Below are 21,904 nucleotides of genomic sequence, written 5' to 3'. Positions count from 1 at the left end.
GTTGAAGCAGAAGAAGTTGTGACTCCACTTGAAATGAGAGCCAGGGCATTTGAATTGAAAAATGATTAGATGGTGATGAAGAACAATCATTGTCAGGCAATTGTTACACTGGCTTTCAGACTTGAGAAGTTACCAAAGTGCTGAATTGAAGATTTGAAACACCAGAGGGCAGCAAAGATCCAGTAATGGTTGGCTGTGAGAATTAGGCAGTTGTATTTCATATTAATCTTACACGGCCTGTCTGTTCTTTGTAAAGGCCACGTTTTTTTTAAATATGTACTTATCGTCATATATTACCTTGTGCTTACTTTCCTTCAAGTCTTGAGGGTAGATTGTGAAAAATTAACTGCTGAAGCTCGCTCGATCTTCCGAAGCCACACAGGGCGCCGCCATCTTGCAATGACGTCACGTCTTTCATGTATGCCTACTATTATGCTGTCCGTTTTTTGCTTTATCACTTTTTTATGAATTCTTACCAACTTGGTAAAAAGACAAATAATAATAAATGCTAATTAAGTGACCTCTGAGCTATATGATTTGAGGAACCATAAATCCACCTTCATTTAAACAAAACATTCATTCATTTTCTTATGTGGCCTATCCCAGCTGTGTTCAACATTCCCATGTAAAAATCGCTAATGCTAATCGTTAGCATGTACAGTATATGGGGTTTTCAATGTAAATTACCATTGATCATTTTTTTCTGTGCGTTTCATTGGTGTTGAAAGTCGCAGGGAAATTGTCTCCCTACCTTTATGTAAGTTACAATTGTGCTTGATTTCTGGAATGTTCAGTTTTACCACACTTTAAGATTAAGATTAATATATGCTTTTATTCGTCCCTCAGTGGGGACAGCAAAAGCTCAGAAATGGGCTCACATACTGAGAACTTATCTGTGTGCTGAAATGACAAGTAGAGATGATAATATTCATTCATTCATTTTCTACCGCTTATCCTCATGAGGGTCGTGGGGGTGCTGGAGCCTATCCCAGCTGTCTACACCCTGGACTGGTGGCCAGCCAATCACAGGGCACATATAGACAAACAACCATTCACACTCACATTATACCAACCAATTAAAAATTAATGCATGTATGTAGCATGTATCGGCATATGTCAATCACATGTTTTCATACGTTATTATTATTGTGCCTTTTGTGAGATAAAGTTCAACCTGCAATAAAAGCCTGTTGTTCCGGTGATAAAGTCAAGTAAAAAAAATACTAAATTTATGGTAAAATTATGTAAAATGTACTCCGGTTTCCTCCCACATTCCAAAAACATGCTAGGTTAATTGGCGACTCCAAATTGTCCATAGGTATGAATGTGAGTGTGAATGGTTGTTTGTCTATATGTGCCCTGTGATTGGCTGGCCACCAGTCCAGGGTGTACCCACAACCCTCGAGAGGATAAGCAGCTTAGAAAAAGATGTATAGATATGTAAAATGTGCATTTATTTAATAGGCCGTATTCAACAACAAAATAGCAATATTTACTAATATATGTTTTAAAAACTGTTATGCAAGGGATTACTGTAATTTAATTTCTTTATTGTTTGCTCTTCCAAAAAATGAGTAACCTTAAAACATCAGAAAGCCTCTGTTTTTAATAGCACACATCAAATATGTATTCAGAGAGCAAACAAATAAGGGCTGTGTGAGAAAGAGAGACCGAACATGTGCATTTACACATTGACTGCAATCCAAATTGCTTCAGAAATACCATTTAATTGCATTATATATTGTGAAGTGATGTACAATTGTTTGGTAGACCTAGATTGGCTTTTGCTTGAATTCTTTTCTGTTGAACACTAGATGGCAGCAAAAAATAATAACATTCTTGTCGGTCTAGTCTGTTGCCTGGGTTGAGTTGAAGATGCACAAACATTGCAGAGTCAGAAGAATCTACATTTAATGTTGATTTTTACATTATGACTAATACTGAGTTTTTTTGTGTTATCTCTGTAGAGACAGTGATTGAGTATCGGTGAGAAAAACAAGTTGAAACCAACAAAGACACACATCCATATGACGCCAGACACAGGTAGTATCTCAAGCCTCAGGACTGCCCTTAAGTCCAATTTTATTTTGAGCCATTTTGGGGTAATAAAAATGGGAAACAAATTGTTCAATTAATTATTTTTTGTGTAAAATAACAAATCAACATATTTTTTAGGGCTGGGATTAAACCTGCACCCTTGGTTTCGGAGGTAGCAGCTGTATCATTACACCAGTGGGGTTTAACATTATGGCAATGAGCCCAGTGGCAGCTTACCCATTACTTTTTTTTTTTGCACATTCTTTACGTATTTAGACGCATGGATCCACAGGCCTTGGCCTCTGCATAGTACGTATGTTGTAAATCATATGCAATCTAAACCATATATCACAATATGCCACTGTGTTAACAAGAATATATCAAATGTATTTTTTTAATGTACTCCAGGAAGACAGATACATCCATTCAAAATTAGTTCAATTCATTTTGACACTATGAAGTTTTCCACTGAATCCATTTTCTGCCGTGTTGTATCTCCTGTCCATCACCATGGTGTTGACAAATTAAGATGTGCAAGCCTGCATGACAGATGTTGCTCTCCACACACACACAGACACACACACACATACTGTATGAGCATGCACGCAGAGTGTGAGCAGCGCATTTTAACAAGCACCACGGCAGTGATGTGGTCAGCGTTGCCTCGTGCATTCGTCGAGAAGCCACATGAAGGCTTCTGGGTATTAAAGGACAAGCCTTGCTTGGCTGGGAGGGAATCTGTCATGCAGGAAAACTGTGTTCACCCCCTCTTCCTCGGCCCTTTCATTTCTTTTCAATATTTCTTTCACTTTACTTCGCTTAGCAAAGTCTTTCACCCAATTTTCTCTCGCCGGAATGTTTCCTCCTCCGTTTCTTTCATTCTACGGCATATTAGACTCTCTGGTAATACACCCCATCTTAAAAAGCTAAAACCACTGGAATGTTCCAGCTAAGAGGTGGGCGGACCTAGGGGGACGGGAGAAGCCAATATAACCAATTAAGGAGGAGATTGAGGTAAGACGGACAGCTTCTAAATGGTGTAATAGCAACCTACTAAAATGTAATTACAACGCAATAGCCATAGTCACTTCTAATGACAGGATATATGCCAATGTAATTTCCTAATAATGGCTTTGGCATAACGGCTGACTGTTAACATGGCGTGGAGATTATATAGAGGTGTTTGAACACATAAATCCAACCACAAAGTCTTGTAAAAGTGCAAGAGCATAATGAACCCTGAAGTGTATCGATCAGAGCTGATAAGTTGAAGCAGTACATACGATAAATGAGCCAATAAGGGGAAACTTGAGTTAAGCGATGTCACCGGGATCTGTTAATATTCCGGAGTTAGTCTATGCATGTGTAATTTAAACTGCTGCTACACGCATTATTTTTTTTTTTGGCCATAACCGTCCCTGACGTGTATCGATCAGTATCGATTGCAGACATGCAATCGGGTCGTGCATTATCCATGAAGCGTTTTTTTGTATGTGTATTTTAAACTATTGATAATATTTTTCATGTGATGGGAGTGAATGTTATTATGTATATTTGAGCCCCCTTCTGTTTGTCCAGCAGCCATTTATGATGCTGCCATACAAAAGCATCTGTCCATCCATCTCCATCCCTTCATTCATCATTCCATCTCTAACAAGAGGAGTGGATGCTGGCGTCCATTATTACAGAGCATCCCAGAATAGAGTCCCGTTTTATTACAAGTCCCTCTGGTCGCCGTGGCTACCCAAATTACAGGCCAGCCTTCTCACACATAAAAAAAAAAAAAAAGTTGCCCAGCCGAAAACCAGCCACCTCAATAAAGGACGGATTAGAACATCCTTTGCTTTTTTCCCTTCCCTTTCCTTTTTGAAAGGTTTTTCTGTACATTTTTTTCTCCCTCTGGAGTTTTGTTTTATGTCGGAGCTCCGCGGTCTTCTCTTCGGCGGTTTTGTTCCCCGACCCTGCGGCGGGAAAATGCGCTCACTTGTGGGTTTCTGGGAAGGCAGCAGCGGACGAAACATCTGCTGGGAGCAAGATGTAAGTGTGTGTGTATAAAAACACACGGTTATCATGTTTTGGTTGACAGATCTGTTTGAGCGATAGCAAAATAGTACGGGAAAAATATTTAGCGTTGACTTTGTTGGTTCTGGACGCTCAGGTCCAGATGTGCAAGGATTGGCTCTTTCATTTCGGCTTTCTATATAACGCAGGTCACCTTTTTTTGATTTTTGTCCACTGATATACAGTGGAACCTTTGTTAGTGTTATTAATCAGTTCCAGAAGATCTGACTGAACCGAAACATACTCGGAATCTGTTTTTCGCATACAAATAATGTAAATCTAGTTAAAAAACAATGAAACACATTTTCATATGTTAGTTTTAAATGCAGAAAACAATGACAAATGTATATAAATACATAGAACTGATGAATGCAAGGGATAAATGAACATTTAAATCTACTTTACCGTTTAACAATGTGGCAGCGAGATCAACACAGACCTACAGTATGTGTTTTGCTATGAGTTATTCCTTGAATTCAGTGCTGTTTCTCACCTCAAGTCCCTGTATTAACTAACTGTGCTAACTAGGACGTGAAAAAAATACATTCAAAACAAAGTAGGACTCAAGCAGTGGATTAACCATGACAAGATGCGCACCTTATTGTACGCTAACTGAGGCAAAATTTGGACATTTTGATGCTAAAACTCACTAGTAGTACGCTCTTTCCACTGTAATAATACACAACCGATGTCAAATATGCATCATTGAAATCCAAAGCTGAGGTCAGAAATTGCACATTGTAATTGTGCTTAGTTATCACTATCGCTTTCATAGGAGCAGATCCTTTAAAGGGGACCTATTATGCTCATTTTTTCAACCCTTTGTATTAAGTTCTGGACTCTATAGAGCAGCTACACACAATAACCCACACGGAAAACCTGTTAGACTGGATTTGCCACGGCCACCCACGGGCCGCCTCCAGGTATGCCCACTTCGCTGTGATTGATCACACACCCAATGTGCTTCCTAGCTATGAACCATATAAGGAAGTCCTCCCCTCTGTGACATCACAAAGGAACAGTTTTACCACACCTTTTGAAACCAAACGTTTTGAGCCATCCAAAACTTTTTTCAGGGCTCACTTCCAAATGCGCAAACCTCATTATCTGAAACTTTGACATCATTTAACACGATAATGCAACATTCTAAGTACATTTATAGGTTAGAAAAGTGGAAAAAGAATAATAGGTCCCCCTTAATGTGCTCAAGGATACTGTAGCAACTTGGCAGGTTGTGTCGCCTGATTTCTGTCTGTGGCCGTGAATGTGACACGTCCTGACTGTGTATTTGGGCATGGTTGCGGCAGACAGTAGCCTGTTTTGTTTTTGCAATAAAGACATTTTTGATCATCATCCGCGTGTGCTTCCTAGCTATGAACCATATCAGGAAGTCCTCCCCTCTGTGACATCACAAAGGGGCAGTTTTGCCACACCTTTTGAAACCAAGTGTTTTGAGCCATCCAAAACTTTTTTCAGGGCTCACTTCCAAATGCGCAAACCTCATTATCTGACATCGTTTAACACGATAATGCAACATTCTAAGTACATTTATAGGTTAGAAAAGTGGAAAAACACAATAGGTGCCCCGTAATGTGCTCAAGGATACTGTAGAAACTTGGCAGGTTGTGTCGCATTAAAGAGATTTGTGATTTCCGACTGTCTGTGTGGCCGTGAATGTGACACGTCCTGACTGTGTATATGGGCATGGTTGCGGCAGACAGTAGCCTGTTTTGTTTTTTTGCAATAAAGACATTTTTGATCATCATCCAGGCAGATGTAATAATGCAATGTTTATCCTTAATAACCTTCATTTATCCTTAATGATGGTTGAACTGCTGTAACTAGTTCTCGATCGAGTCTTGTGTTTACGGACCAAAATGAAGTTTCGCATTCATTCACCGGATCACGTTGGTTACCAAGAAATGCTGTAACATGGTTTTGTAGGAGGTGCTTAAAACTAGGGTCTAAAAGATGGTGATAAAATAAAAATAGGATATTTTGGGACTTTCATTTCCAAAAGATCTCTCCTTTTAAATCCAAAATGAGAAATACAGCTCAGGAGGCATGCTCATTAAATGATATGAGGACTCTTTATCATGTGGCAGCCCACAAGACGTAGGCCTGCGACCCATCTCGGTTTCCGAGCCATCGTTTAAGAAGCCAGGGTTTTACAGGAAGTGTGAATGTGGTGTGTGATGAAAGGATGGGATGAGGTGTGTGTGGAGGCCTGTGTGTGTGTGTGTGTCTACAGTGCACACTGTTATTATGTTGCTGCGGTGGCCATGATGTAAGACATGCACAAAGGAGTAAACAACAGCAGCACGCTATTGACCGACATGAAAACATGCCTTTTTAGATTAAAGGTAGAGACTCCGACATTGTCATGTAAATTTGAAGATATTCCTGACAAGGAGTCTGCACGACAAGCCATAAGTCGCTCGCAATTTCAATGGGGACTTCAAAGACCACAACCTGGAGCCCATCCCAGCGGTGACTCAGTGTCAGTCTTGGTCACGATGGTCAGTCGGAAGTGCACCACTTTGGTGGTTGCCACTAAATTATATTCATTTAAGATTAATGTTCTACTGTACAGAAATGGCATGACTTTACGACGACTCCCTGATTTAGGACCATCAGCAGGTCTGTGTGTCAAGGTTTCATTCATATCCAATTGCACGGTTATGTAATTCCATATTACTGAACCAGGAATGCTTGTGAGTAAATAAATCAATGACAACAATCATAAGAATCCATAGAGCAGTAAACATAATGTACTTTTAAATATGTATACAGTCTAAGCGGCTATATATCAAACGGTGGAATGTTTTGGCTTGCCAAGTCAGTCCAGCTGAGGTTTTTCTATATCCTGAAGACTGGACATGTGACACATACAACAACCAACCATGGTTGTCATAAAGTTCATGTGTGCGTGAGAAAAACGTAGAAAATTCTTGAGAGTCACCCAAAATGCATCAAACGGTATGCGTACAAATAATCCATTAATTAAAACAAAATATTTAAATTGCACTGGAATAAGATATTTCACTTATTTTTGACCATTGCTACCTGACGCTGTCGTTTTTTTTAATTTATTGTAAATAAATAATCACAGTTTCTCCGGGTACTCCGGTTTCCTCCCACATTCCAAAAACATGCTAGGTTAATTGTAGACTCCAAATTATCCATAGGTATGAATGTGAGTGTGAATGGTTGTTTGTCTATATGTGCCCTGTGATTGGCTGGCCACCAGTCCATGGTGTACCCCGCCTCTCGCCCGAAGACAGCTGGGATAGGCTCCAGCACCTCCCGCATCCCTCATGAGGAAAAAGCGGTACAAAATGAATGAATGAATGAATAATCACAGTTTTGTGGTTTACTATAACCCATTATTAGTAAAAAAAAAATATTGACAGACAAGATAGGTAGTATTCGGGTCACGAGGCATCAGTAATGACACAAAACATTACTTTAACCCCGCATTTAGTTAGCCATGATGATGGAAAAAAACGGTATCTTCTCAGTGTGGAAGTTTTTGGCATCTCATTTTGTTCTTCTTCCCCTTCTGTTTGAAATTCCTTTTTCAGTTTAGAATACATGTGAGGCTAGTTAGCTGGTTAGCATTAATAATAATAATAATACATTTTATTTGTATAGCGCTTTTCAAAGTACTTAAAGACACTTTACAGAAGAATGGAGTTGAATAAAAGCAAGTAAACAGAGTAGAAGACACACCAAAATACAACATTCATTTGTTAATACACAGTTAAAACATGAGAAAAAGCGGGGCGGGATATTAGCAATTTTGCCTTAAACAAAGAATAAGTCTAAAGTTGACTATAGGGTTGTTATTCTATGTCAATGGGGCTCTAATAATGGTATAAAAAAACATATTTGGAAAGTATAAACAGGTTTTTTTCCTGAGATCATATTTCTCCTCTCTTATCATGCTAGGTCAAACCAAATGATTGACTATTCAGCTTCTAGGCTTTATTTCAAGATGTGTAGCAAAGCCTTTCTTACAATGCGGTGGCACCTGGCTTGGGGCAGGTCAGTATCGTATCCATCAGGAAGGAGATTTTTCCTTCACGTCAAGTGAGGATGATTGATTTTCTCATTTTTGGTGGTCGTAAACAAGCTCTGTTATAATATAATTTCTAATCACTTATAATTTCAGCACATTTTTCATTTAGTTTTCACCTGAAACTTACTCACTGCCCACCCTTCTGTTCATTCAGTTCAGTTACTTTGCAGTAAATCCCGGATGTCCGCTTTGACTTTTTTAGTTTAAATAACTATCAATCATTTAATTCTTGCCAAAGAATTACTTAGTTTTTGCATTTCAGTCCACCTGCCTTCACTCAATGTCACAAAATCTCTCTTTTGCCCAAATATATAATTACAGTCTGCCTGTATGTAGCTAAATACGCCCCGGCGCTCGTCTGGTCTCCTTGGTCATGTTTTTTCCTCCCACCGGTCGTGTTTGAAGCTTTTATAATTGGCAGAGGCATCGTGTCAGGATTAGAGGCTGCTGGTTTGAACACTCCAACACCCCTGTTTTCCCATTGCCTCTCCATCCCACCCTTAAGATTCAGACGACCGCAGCTTTAAACCCCACATTTCCCTCTTACCCCCTCTTAATTTTCCACACATTGCGCGTGTTGGGGTTAAATGCTGCCTATAAAAAACATAATCCAAACTGAATTGAATTCCTACAGATGCGGAGTTCACACTTCATTGTAATGGGCCGCTAAAAAACTTGTGTCTGTTAATTAATTCTCTGATATGAATTCATATAGGCACGGCGGTCGAGTGGTTAGCGCGCAGACCTCACAGCTAGGAGACCAGCGTTCAATTCCACCCTTCACCCTCAGCCATCTCTGTGTGGAGTTTGCATGTTCTCCCCGTGCATGCGTGGGTTTTCTCCGGGTACTCCGCTTTCCTCCCACATTCCAAAAACATGCTAGGTTAATTGGCGACTCCAAATTATCCATAGGTATGAATGTGAGTGTGAATGGTTGTTTGTCTATATGTGCTCTGTGATTGGCTGGTGACCAGTCCAGGGTGTACCCCACCTCTCGCTCGAAGCCATGACTCTTGTGAGGAAAAGCGGCAGAAAATGAATGAATGAATTCAAATATGGTCAGCATGGTGGAGGAGTGGTTAGCATGTAGGCCACACAGTCAGGAGATCGGAAGACCTGGGTTCAATTCTCCGCTTGGGTATCTCTGTGTGGTGTTTGCATGTTCTCCACCTGCAAGTACACCAATTTCTTTCCATATTACTAAAACCAAAATTTACCATAGGTAATTTTTTTAATCAAAAAATTGAATCTACCATAGGTATCAATGTGAGTGTGAATGGTTGCAATTGACTGGCAACCAGTCCAGGGTGTACGCTCCAGCATACATGAGGATAAGCAGCATAGAAATTGGATGGAATTCATAGTAACGCACATTTCAGTGTAAAGTAACACCTCTCAACTGACACGCATGCCTTAACAGTATTGGTTTAAGACCCACATATTGATCTGCTTACCCCCCCTACACAAGTTCCACTGGTTGTTGGCCATCAGTCAACAATATCAACCTATTTGCGCCGTGCAAACTCAAATCTCGGAATGACCCGAACTCACCTAAAAGTGTCTGGTTGAGTTCTGGTTGAGTTGAGTTCTTGTCAATATTGTAGTACAGTATGTCCAATCACCATAGGGCGGCATGATTCGGGTGTTACAGTGGTCATCGTTCTACCTGAAAGTTGCTGGTTCGATTCTTCATTCTCCTATGTCACAGGGTCCTTGGGAACGATACTGAATCCCCAGTTGCTTCTTATGCTGCGTCATCAGTAGGTAAACGTGCTAACAGTGTCAAAGCAGGTAGAAAAGCGCTATACAGGTTTATCATTTGTTTCCCACGTGTTATAAATCCAGTAGTTCTGCCTTTATTCCTCCATTTTTAGAACCTGTTGAGCACAAATCATCAACCAAAATCATCAACCTGTGCTTTAATACCAAGCATCTTGTCCCCTCATGAAGGAATATCTAATCTACCAGCCTTGTTAAAGATTTTACAAGTCTTAATTACGTTTTCTGGTGCCTGCGAGACGCCTGTGGTTAAATTCTACGCCTCTTGCATCTCAGCCGTGCTGTGTAACGTTCCACTATGGGAACAGTCAGATAAATAACATGTGAGGATGTATGTATCCTATCCTGATGAGTAATAATTTGAATAAAAAACATGTTTTTGGATAAACTCACCCCAATGTTTATTTGGCCTCATGACGCTCCCCCCGTACAGGCCCGTGTGGGTTTGTACAAACAAAGGGTGTTTGGAGCATGAAAGCATTTAAGCTTAAAACGATGGAGTCGATGGTCAGTGATGTCATCAAACGTGTTGACTTTGTCTGAGTCACAGTCGGTTCTGGTCAGCGGAGACCCGATTTCTCAGTTCCTTGGTCTTCTGTGTTTATTTCTCTTTCTCGCGTCATCTCGGTCTCACTCCCACTTGTCCAAGCCAGCTCGGTAGAGGATGAATGTTGGACTGCGGAACGGAGAAGACTGAGGTTGGCAACGACTGCAAAAGGGTTGAATTTTTTGCTTGAGTGCCAGATATGCGACTCGGCACATTTGATAAATATGAGTTTGAAAGGTTGAAAAATACCCTGTGATTGACTCATGTTCAGACCAGTGTGTCCATTCTCAGTCAGCTGGACTAGACCAGCTTCCTTCATGGAAGAAAATGAATAGATGGATGGATAGGTGGAATTATGAATGGTGTTTGTTTCTGTGACTAAATTCAACTGGAACAGGTCCCACCTCCCACATGACCTTAAACAGCGGAATGAATGAATGGTTTCATGTTGTCGCTGGTTAAGTAAACCTGTACATTTGTGGACTTGCCACGTTCTGCAGTTAGGGCAGGTTTATCGAACTTTATTTCCATTTTGTACACAAAATATCTCCACTCTAGACAGATAATTGAAATGGGTTAATCCTTAATCCATTCTGCAGAATGTGAGTCGAGAGCGCTAGCCTAGGACACAATCAATTTGATATATTTTGTACATTTATATATACGTAATAACCGCTCCGAATGAACTGCATTCATTCATTTTGTACCGCTTTTCCTCAGGGTCGCGGGGGGTGCTGGAGCCTATCCCAGCTTTCTTCGGGCGAGAGGCGGGGTACACCCTGGACTGGTCGCCAGCCAATCACAGGGCACATATAGACAAACGACCATTCACACTCACATTCATACCTATGGACAATTTGGAGTCGCCAATTAACCTAGCATGTTTTTGGAATGTGGGAGGAAACCGTAGTACCCGGAGAAAACCCACGCATGCACGGGGAGAATATGCAAACTCCACACAGGGTGGAATTTAACCCTGGTCAACCCTGATAGAACATATCAACAACAGTGTCATTAGGCCTATTTTAGGGGGTTTCAACCCCCCTAAAATGTTCTTAAGTCCCCCTAAATAATTTGATATTTTTATAGATCCACCCAAAATGTTTTTAAGTCCCCCTAAATAATTTGATATTTTTTATAGATTTTTTTTTACTGATTTTTTTTTTACAAAAAAAAACTCTGACAAATTTCATATAATAGGGCAAAAGCACGCTAATAAGAAAGCCAATAAGCAGGCTAATACTAGCCTACTACTACTACTAGTATTAGTAGTAATAATCAGAAGAATAATGATGACAGTAATAATAATAGGCTAATTAATAATATAATAATGATTATTATATAATTGATCACTGTCTACTGTCACTGTTGCTACTTGTGTAAATTTAATGGTGGCCTAAAACAATTGAGTATCTCTACTAAATCTGTCCCAAAGTGGGAAAGTTATATCCCGGTTCTTGTTTGTTTTTTGTTTTTTGGATTTTGGGGATTTTTTTGAATGTCTACTACATTCATTCATATTCTGTGCATCTCCGTGGGGCTAAGCCCCCCCCCGTCCTCAGAACCTAGTGACGCCCCTGATCAACAATATTCAAAAAAAGCAACAGTAGAATTGGGGATGAATACAATTATTACTAAAAACACAGCTAAAGCAAGAAACTATCTTTGATTACGTCAACACTTCAACATCATATGGACCAGTTCAAACTAATATTCTTGTAGTATATAACATAATGGTATATGGTCTTTCACTTGTACTGTACAGTACTTTTCCACCTCAGAGACACTCAAAGCGCTTTGACACTGTTTGCATATTTACTTACTGATGATGCAGCATCCGGAGCAACTTCGGGTTCAGTATCTTGCTCAAAAATACTTTGACGTGATCATGGGAGGTTGGAGGATCTAACCCTCAACCTTCAGATAGGGACTCGACCACTTGACCACCTGAGCAATGCCTCCCCAACACAATAACGTAACAAAACCATTTTAAAAATACACTCCAAAACATTAAAATACACTCACCCGTAAGCACTGTTCTGGAAAATTTCCACAGGAAGTGGGAAACAAACGCTTTCCCAAACTTCGGAGTCGGTCAGTCTGGAAAAGTCCGCTTAGAAAATGGATTTTTCAGAATATCTGCCACCATTTCTTCTAAGAGCAGCGGCTCAGGAGGTGTAACAGTTGGTCCAGAAACCGGATGGTTGGCGGTTCCTCGCTCCCACTCAGTTACTGTTGTTGTGTCCCTGGCAAGACGCTTCACCCACCTTCATCTCCAGTGCTGCCCACACTAGTGGATGGATGGATGGATGTGAATAAATGTTGGGTCGCGGTCGGAGAGGCCGTAGGCGCAAAGCGGCGACCACGTTTCCATTTGTCTGACCCCAGGACATCTGTGCCTGCAGATGTCACTTACCACCACTAGTGTGTGACTGAGGAGTGAATGAAAAATGGCTTCACTTCACGATGAAGCACTTTGGGTACTTTGCAAATTGCTATATATACTTTAAAAAGTCAAATCTAATCATGGATGTTATTGTGTTCTTACTCTTCTTCTTCTGTTGTTTGTTAGCGGTTGGTAAGCAATTTTTGGTGTTCCTTACCGCCATGTTGTGTTTGTCAACTTTTACTTGGTTTGCTCTGATCTACCAATCAGAGGACGGAAAATTGTTGCCGTTACTGTGTGCCTGTTATTGGTCTCCATGAAGCGAAATTGAAATCTCATTGGTAAGAAACAGACCCATCGCTAATATTTTAATAATATAATATAATATAATACAATATATCATTCATTCATTGATTTTCTACCGCTTATCCTCACGAGGGTCGCGGGGGTGCTGGAGCCTATCCCAGTTGTCTTGGGGCGAGAGGCGGGGTACATATAGACAAACAACCATTCACACTCACATTCATACCTATGGACAATTTGGAGTCGCCAATTAACCTAGCATGTTTTTGGAATGTGGGAGGAAACCGGAGTACCCGGAGAAAACCCACGCATGCACGGGGAGAACATGCAAACTCCACACAGAGAGATGACCGAGGGTGGAATTGAACCCTGGTCTCCTAGCTGTGAGTTCTGCTCGACCGCTGTGCCGCCTATATATATTATATAATACCATATTTTAATATAGGGCCGGCACTCTGAAGGCCTTGTGAATCAGAATCAGAATCAGAAAAGGGATTATTGCCAGGTATGATCAAACACATACTAGGAATTTGTTTTGGTGAAGTAGGTGCAGACACATCTATTGAAAAATAATGAAAAATACAAATTATACAGAATATACAGTACATATAAATATATGTACACAATCTGTTTTTTTACAAGATTATGTTGACATGGCAACAGACAGAAGCTAAAATCTGATTGGACAAAAAAAAGCCAAGACACACCATGAAATGAAGATAACAGGCTGCTGGGAATGAATAGAAAAATTTAAGTTCTAAATGTAGTTCAGTGCTTCTGATAGTGGTTAGGCCAGCAGAGAAGGCCCTGCTGGCTCCTAACAACCTTATTCCTTATTTGACTGAAAGTCATTTTATGAAAGGATATTGTAAACAATAAGGACCTCCAGTTCCTCTGGAACAATATGAACATACAATATGGTTTATATGGTTTGTGAATTGAAGCACTATTATGTTCATGTTCGTGAAGCAATTGCTCTGTTTGCGTTCATTTCAAGCTTTTCTCACGCAAGTTTCAGCATTGTTATGAGCAAAAGTGATTATGTGGTAATTATTCGTGTATTTCACTGTTACTCACTGAAAGGAGTCAGAACTGGTGCCCATGCACGTATTTAAAACAATAATATGTAGCAATTTAGTCCTAAAATAAAAGCATCAAAGTCGTTTTGATGCTACAGTGACTTATAATAAGAAGAATAGTGTCTCTGTCATTGCCATGGCGACCTACTTTTGTGGTTTATGCTATTGCCGCGACAGTTCTCATGTTGTGTTAGCACTAATGTCTGTGCCAGAGTTACTTTTCAGAGTTGTGTGCAGCGCTCGTTCTGATGTTGCCACACGCCGTAACGATCAAACAATGTTTATTTCAAGACTTGATGACAAATTGTGCCATGTCATTGTCGGTTAACAAATGTACTTTTGGTACTGTCTCTGTAATTTGACCATTTTACCTGTAGGGGGAGCCTGGGAGCAAAACATTAACACTATTACTTCATATTTAGATTAGTCACTATTGTTGCTTTTTTTCACTTGCTTACTGTTTACTGCTATTTTGCACATGTCCCCCTCCCCAGACAGCTGTCTCACCACAGCACCGATTCAGTGTGTGACACAATGTTAGAAACACGAGTATACATGGGAACGTACAAACACGGTCCCTATAAATACAATTCCTGTGAAAAACACAAATATTTGAGTATAAATGAATTTATTGATATGTATCCCATGCCAGGCGGCATTGCTCGGAGCCGCAGAGTGGTGAACCAGTGCGGTGACATTGAAGTGGCGTTGAGGGATTGTGGCGACGCATGTTCCGAGTTATGCAGTTGACCAATCGGTGGGCTGGAAACTGGCAGCCGCATCACAGAAAGAGCCACTGATCAGTACCAAGTCTTTGAGCGAGTCCATCTCTCTTATTTGCTCTGTCTCGTCTTCTCGCTTCACTTTCTTGTGGTCTTTATCTCCGTTTGCTTTTCCTCTGTGTTGTTTTCTTCCTAGCACGTACTTGTGTCAGTCGGAAATGTGATTCTTCCTTCTTTCTCTTTGAATCCTACAAGTGCGTGCGCACAGACTTCTGGTTCTTTTTTTGATGTTTGTAATTTCATTTCCCTGTTTTGGATTTGATGTCGGCTTGAGATTTTGTATTTAATTTGAAGTCAAATAACTCAAAGTGTTCAAACACATCAAGGGTCGGTGTACAGTGGTATAATGTTCAGTGTAACAGTAAAATAATGTAATATTAATATTTGCAAAATATGCTCCCATTAGGGTTTTATGCTGCTTATTCCATTACATACATTTTTCAAAGTGTTCATGATTAACACCATTGGCCAGGGCTGCCATTACACAGCCTTGCCCTAACCCTGACAAATCAGTAATTATTAAAAAAAAAATAAACTTTTGGGCAGATTGGGTGTTTTTGTTTGTTATTTTGCCTTCATTTGTGTGAAATTATGTTTTTAATATTTGACACAAACCTGAATTTTTTGCAGTTTTTAGTCATATTTTTTTTTAGTTCAAGATAAATTAACAGAACATAAATACCCTTATTAAATAGAAATCGGTCCTGCATAATTTAATGTCCAGGTCCATTTGCACCCCTTGACCCGTGGGCCTGTTGGGGGGGGGGGCACTCCCATCCATCATATATTGACTTTTTGTGACCCCTTTGAGCCAAGATAACTCTTGTGTGTCATTCATTTTTTTAAAGGGGAAAACCAATCGCCAAACCAAACCAATTTTCAACCAATAACAAATCTAAATAAAAACAAGGTCTATGAAATGAATTGTAGCACCTAGTTGTATGGTCATGTTGCCTTGACTTCCTGCCCGTATCTTTACCTTTTTATATTGCATCTTGCTTGCCCCTTCCTATGTGACCCTCTCTTTCTCACTCACCCTCCTCCCCCATTCCGCCTCTCCCAGCTTTCTGCCCAAGGTTCCGAAACCCAGCTGGCATGGCTTTCCTCGCGGTGTAGTAAAATATAAATATAATAAGGACGTTTTTGAGCTGGTGAATCCATTCTGAGCAGAGAAACATCACCACAGAGACCACAAATGTGGCACACGCTCAGGGGAGCGAGGACGGAGAGAACTAGAGGAAGGGGGGGGGGCTATCTTGACATGTAGGATGGAGGGAGTATTGACTGCCCCTTACCCAACTTACTCAAATTTAACCAACTCTTTGTCAAGTAAGCATGCAAACCATGAGATTCTTCACAAACCAAGACCAAGTGTTTCCTATTTTTGGGGGCTATTCATATGTAATTATTAATATGGCATTCAAGTGCATTAAGAAGTAGTAATTTGTGTGCAGCTGGCCTGTGTTTGTTCTTGCAGCAATGACAACAACTTGAATGATTCCGTACAGCCGGACATTTGCAGGACAGTGTCGATGCTGTGTTGGCGACACACACACACACACACACACACATAAGTGTCTACCTGCATTCTTGCATGTGTGCATGCCTCATATGCTTGCATCACAGCCGAGTGAACTTCAGTCCCTTGGCCCCAGCTCTTTGTTTGCTTTAGCCGTGCGGTGGCTAGCCTTACCCGCTAACTCTGAGACACATTTAGCCAGTATTCTACTTTTATCATCCTGCTTTGACTTTCCCTCTGCAAAGCCTAGCCTTGACAAGAATGGCACTAGTGCCTCGAGTCAGGTTTGGCCATTGTGGTTTTGGCTGACTTTCTCAAATGCATCTCAAGGCAAAAAAAAAAAAATGTGTGATGTTTACCAATTAAGAGCTGCACTTTTAGGACGGCTTCCCGTCAAACGCTATGCATGTCTTGGAAGATTAAGACTTACGAGATCTCAAGCAGAAACACTCTGAGAGGCACTGGGTATAAAGATGTAGTTTTAGGTGTTTATTGTGGTCAGGGGTTGGACGCCGGAGTGTGCGGAGGGACAGAAGGGGAAGGAGGAGGAAGAGGGATGGCGGTTTTAGCCACCAGCTGCTGTTACCTTGAGCATAACGTCCTTTAACCCCCATTACTGCAATCGGCCGCAAGCCACAAACACGCTAGCTGCTACTGCCTCTGCAAAACAACCCAAAACTCACTTGTTTACCAGATTATGTGCCATGTAGTCACTTACACCCCGACTTCCCGATGCTTTCCTGTTTAATTCCGTCTCTGCCTTTTTCCAGATTTCTTTAACATCCCCAACTTGTTTTCTTTATTTCTTCCTCAACATTTCCTTTCATTTTTTTTCTCCTGCCTGACTCTGAATCTTTGTTGGTTACAGCCCTTGGGTATGCGTGGGTAACCCTGGTGCCAATGGAAAGGCCCTTTTCTGTGCACTCATCGGCCTCCAGTGTCAGTAGATAAAAGTAGAAAGAGATTACGGGCCTGGCACCCATCTTCCTCTGTCCTGCCACCGTGGCCTCTTATTTACCAGAGAAAATTAATAACTTTAACAAACATCAATGAGCAAGCAAAATGATGCTTGGTTGGGTTTTCTTGTGTGTGTGTGTGTTTGTGTGTGTGTGAGACCGTGTGAATGTGTGCTGTGAAGATATGCCTCGAATATGCGTGGGTTTGCTTGTGCATTTATGGGTCTGCATGTACGCGAGAGCTCATACCTTAAAGGATGTGACCCATAGCTGTTACGCTGAAGTAGTCTGTCAGATAAGGTGCAAGCAACCCAGCCAGGAAGGTCGCAACAATCTGGTTCGGTCCGATCATATTGTTTCCTCCTTGAAAGAACCGCAGTGTCCTTTCTTGAGGCCAAGACTCCACTCAGAGACAGATGGATGAAAGGAGGGATGGATGGATGAGAAAATGTGACCACTTCTGAAGCATTGTCGACAGCCACGCTGAATAGGCAAGCGGGGCCTGGCTGGAGCCACGCCCGTATTTATGATCTTCAAAGGAAGGATGGCACACACACACACTCACGCACATCCACCAAAATGTGATAGTTACAGGAAAACATGTGCTGGTCACAAATTTGCATACAGATTGCTGCTGCTGTTGCATGCACGCGGTTAAAGTGCATTTAAGTATCAATGGCGCTGCAGTGTGAGTGTCGTTTTTGCAAATGGTAAAATATCTATGTGAATATATTGTTAAACAATACTCAAACCAGGGCGCCACTCGACCCATTATTATTGGTGCCCTGTGATTTATGATGTAAGGATTATTATGAAAAGGTTATTTCAGCCCAAGCAGCCCTCATTACCTCAACTGCAGTCAGTGGTATTAATGCTACTTAAAGCCTTGCAATAGCATGCGTTACAGCTTAACACAGGGATGTCCAAAATGTGGCTTGGGGGCCGTTTTGGCCCAACGCTTTTCATTTGAGCACAGCACATTCTAAAAATATAATTTAGTAATTTTATAAGAATAAAGTAAAAATAATAATAGTAAAAAAAAAAGTCATATAGGATCTCCAAAATGTGGCTTGGGGGCCGTTTTGGCCCAACGCTTTTCATTTGAGCACAGCACATTCTAAAAATATAATTTAGTAATTTTATAAGAATAAAGTAAATATAATAATAGTAAGAAAAAGTCATAATTTTACAAAAATAACATTGTAATATTATGAGATAAATACATTTAGTAGCATTAATATTTCCTCCAATATTGGGATTCACACCAAAATAATAATCCTACATTTTTTTGGATCATTGATTCATTTTCTACCGCTTATCCTCACGAGGGCCACGGGGGTGCTGGAGCCTATCCTAGCTGTTTTCGGGCGAGAGGTGGGGTCCACCCTGGACTGGTGGTCAGCCAATCACAGGGCACATATAGACAAACAACCATTCACACTCACATTCATACCTATGGACAATTTGGAGTCGCCAATTAACCTAGCATGTTTTTGGAATGTGGGTGGAAACCCACACATGCACGGGGAGAACATGCAAATTCCACCCAGAGATGGCCGAGTTTGGAATTGAACTCAGGTCTCCTCGCTGTGAGGCCCGCACGCTAACCACTCGTCTCCCATGCAGCCTTTTTTGCATCGCCAAGTGCCCTTGAACATTTTTATGTGGATTTTTGTGCACAAATGCTAAAAATGGACCAATGTTGCAATGTTAAAAAACGCCAATCACCCCCAAATTTTAATCAGCTCTTCCATATCCTATTTCCAACAATTCCTGAAAAAGTTATTTTGAACACAAACAACAGATGCATGAACAATGCTAACCCCCTGCTGCAATGCATTGCATTGCTCTGAGCTTGGCGGAAGTAACAAAACAGTGAATCATGATTACATTTTTGAAAAATTGGGTTATGGAAAAAGTTATAATGTTAAGAGAATAAAGTCAAAATACTATAGAAATAAAGTTATTACAATTACAAAAACCAAATTTATGAGATGAAATAGTTTAAAAAAACAGCAGAAATTTTAAAAAGCTATCATTTTGTGAGAATAAAGTCCAAATATTATGGAAATAAAGTAATTAGCAAAAAACAAAAAATACAAGAAAGTTGATATAATTGGGGGGAAAACAGCAGAAATTGAAAAAAAACAGGTGCAATTTGGAGACAAGAAAAACGACACAATTTTATGAGAATAAGCTTGTAACCTAATGAGGAAAAATAATGTAATTTTTGTAGGATTGCATTGAAATATTACAATTTTACATTGTAATATGGAAAACAAATCAAACTAAATAAAGTTGTAATTTTTGGAAAATGAGGTTGAGGGAAAAAGTCATACTCTTTTGGGAATAAACTACGCAAATATTATGAGAATAATTTTTTAAAAAAAAGAAAAAAAAGTTGAAATATTTGGAAAATGCAAAACATTAACAACAAAACCCCAAACATCAAGAAGACCAAAGTTGAGATGCATTTTTCTTTTGAAAAATGCATTGGTTTACATATTTTAGTATGTGGCTCTCTGTGGAAAAAGTTTGAACCCCCTGTCTAAACAAGATGGATGCAGTTCATAAGGTGGTTTACTTGACAACATGTGATATTATTATATTTCTCCTTATGGATCAGTTATGAGTGGAATGTATGATTGTGCTTTTTATATTGGAGCAGCCATAAGTGTTTCTAAAGTCTTCTGTCTCTACACCCTAAATCCCTACGGCAAGAATCCAACATTATATATCAGAGCCTTCCCTTCACAAAGCTGGAAGCAAATCAGAGGAAACACTAACACCTTTATGACACCTCAATCGGCGTGTTTATTCCCTTTTCTGAAATGTTTCACACAAGTCTTCGTTGATGTTCTATTTCAGCTGAAAAGTAAACACTGTGATGTTTGGCTGTTTGCCGTTTATGTGAATCTCTCTTTGTTTTCCGTGCGCCGTCGAGCGACATGAAACGCGGCCGTGCTGCTAAAATACTTTACGGTGTTTGCACCCGCAAATAATAATACATAAAGTGTGTGAACGCTCAGTCTTGTACACAGTTCAGCTCATTCAAAGACGTTTCCCAGAGAAACTGGGGTGAGACCACTGAGTTTCAGTGGGTAAATATTTGAGGAGCTAATTTGGAGGGACTCTGTTTGCTGGTGTTAAAAAGGAAGGTGTTATTTATGTGTGACTGCATGTAAGTGTAAGCGATTAATCTGGATGATTAATTAGAATCATTGTTGACGCTATTCCAGTGAACTCACCCAGGTAAATAGCCAAGCTGGGCTTTGGTTCATCAGTATGTAAGCAGGTTAGTTATTCCGCTCTTAGATTGTCTATTTAACAGACATCTTGGCTGCCTGGCCCAGGTTGCCACAAGGTTCTTCTACCTATTCAGTCAGCTGAATGACTGCTGACCTTCTTCAGATCTTTGTCCAATAGATGGTATGGACCAAAGTATGAAGTTATCAATTTGTTCCAAAAGATCAGACAAAAACCAAAACATACAAAAATGTATGTCCAACTAATCCATTCCGGACACTTAGAAATATTAACAAAAATACATTTTACGCTGAATAATTATAGTTTTAATTGCAGAGAATGACAAATGAAATTGGTACATAAACATTTAACACCACTTTTTGAGTCTTGTTAGCATTTTTGCCACTCTCAAATTTTTTTGGCCTCATGGAGTGTTGTTTTGCAGCCATACTAAAAAATAACAAATGCAGACAAGGAGCCAGCAGCATGCCGGGTGCTTCGTTTGGGCACTCGATTCCGCAGATAGATAAAGTACAGGGAAAACGGACTAGTTTGTTATAGGTATTTTTGCACCATAACTAAGATAGTGTACATCAATTTAGCAATAATCTTTGTGGAAAGCTGAATTTTCCCAAAACTTCAACATTTTTATTTTTGTATTTTTTGGTCTGGACCAGAGTTTGTTTGTTCATCCATTCATTCATTTTCTACCGCTTTTCCTCACAAGGGTCGCGGGGGCTGCTGACTGGTCGCCAGCCAATCACAGGGCACATATAGACAAACAACCATTCACACTCACATTCATACCTATGGACAATTTGGAGTGGCCAATTAACCTAGCATGTTTTTGGAATGTGGGAGGAAACCGGAGTACCCGGAGAAAACCCACGCATGCACGGGGAGAACATGCAAACTCCACACAGAGATGGCCGAGGGTGGAATTGAACCTGGGTCTCCTAGCTGTGAGGTCTGTGCGCTAACCACTCGACCGCCATGCCACCCTTTGTTCATTCATTCATTCATAAATTAGTGTGTACACATCAAACCCTCTCGTTTTCTCCAGGAAACTCACATTTTTTGCCTTTCTATTACTAAAAGTACCAAAAAAAATCACTGAAAGTCTCTATC

Source organism: Doryrhamphus excisus, linkage group LG12, assembly GCF_037039965.1.
Source record: "Doryrhamphus excisus strain RoL-2023G ecotype Guam linkage group LG12, RoL_Dexc_Guam_v1.1, whole genome shotgun sequence".
Lineage (NCBI taxonomy): Eukaryota > Metazoa > Chordata > Actinopteri > Syngnathiformes > Syngnathidae > Doryrhamphus > Doryrhamphus excisus.
Note: the sequence above shows the minus strand (reverse complement) of the source record.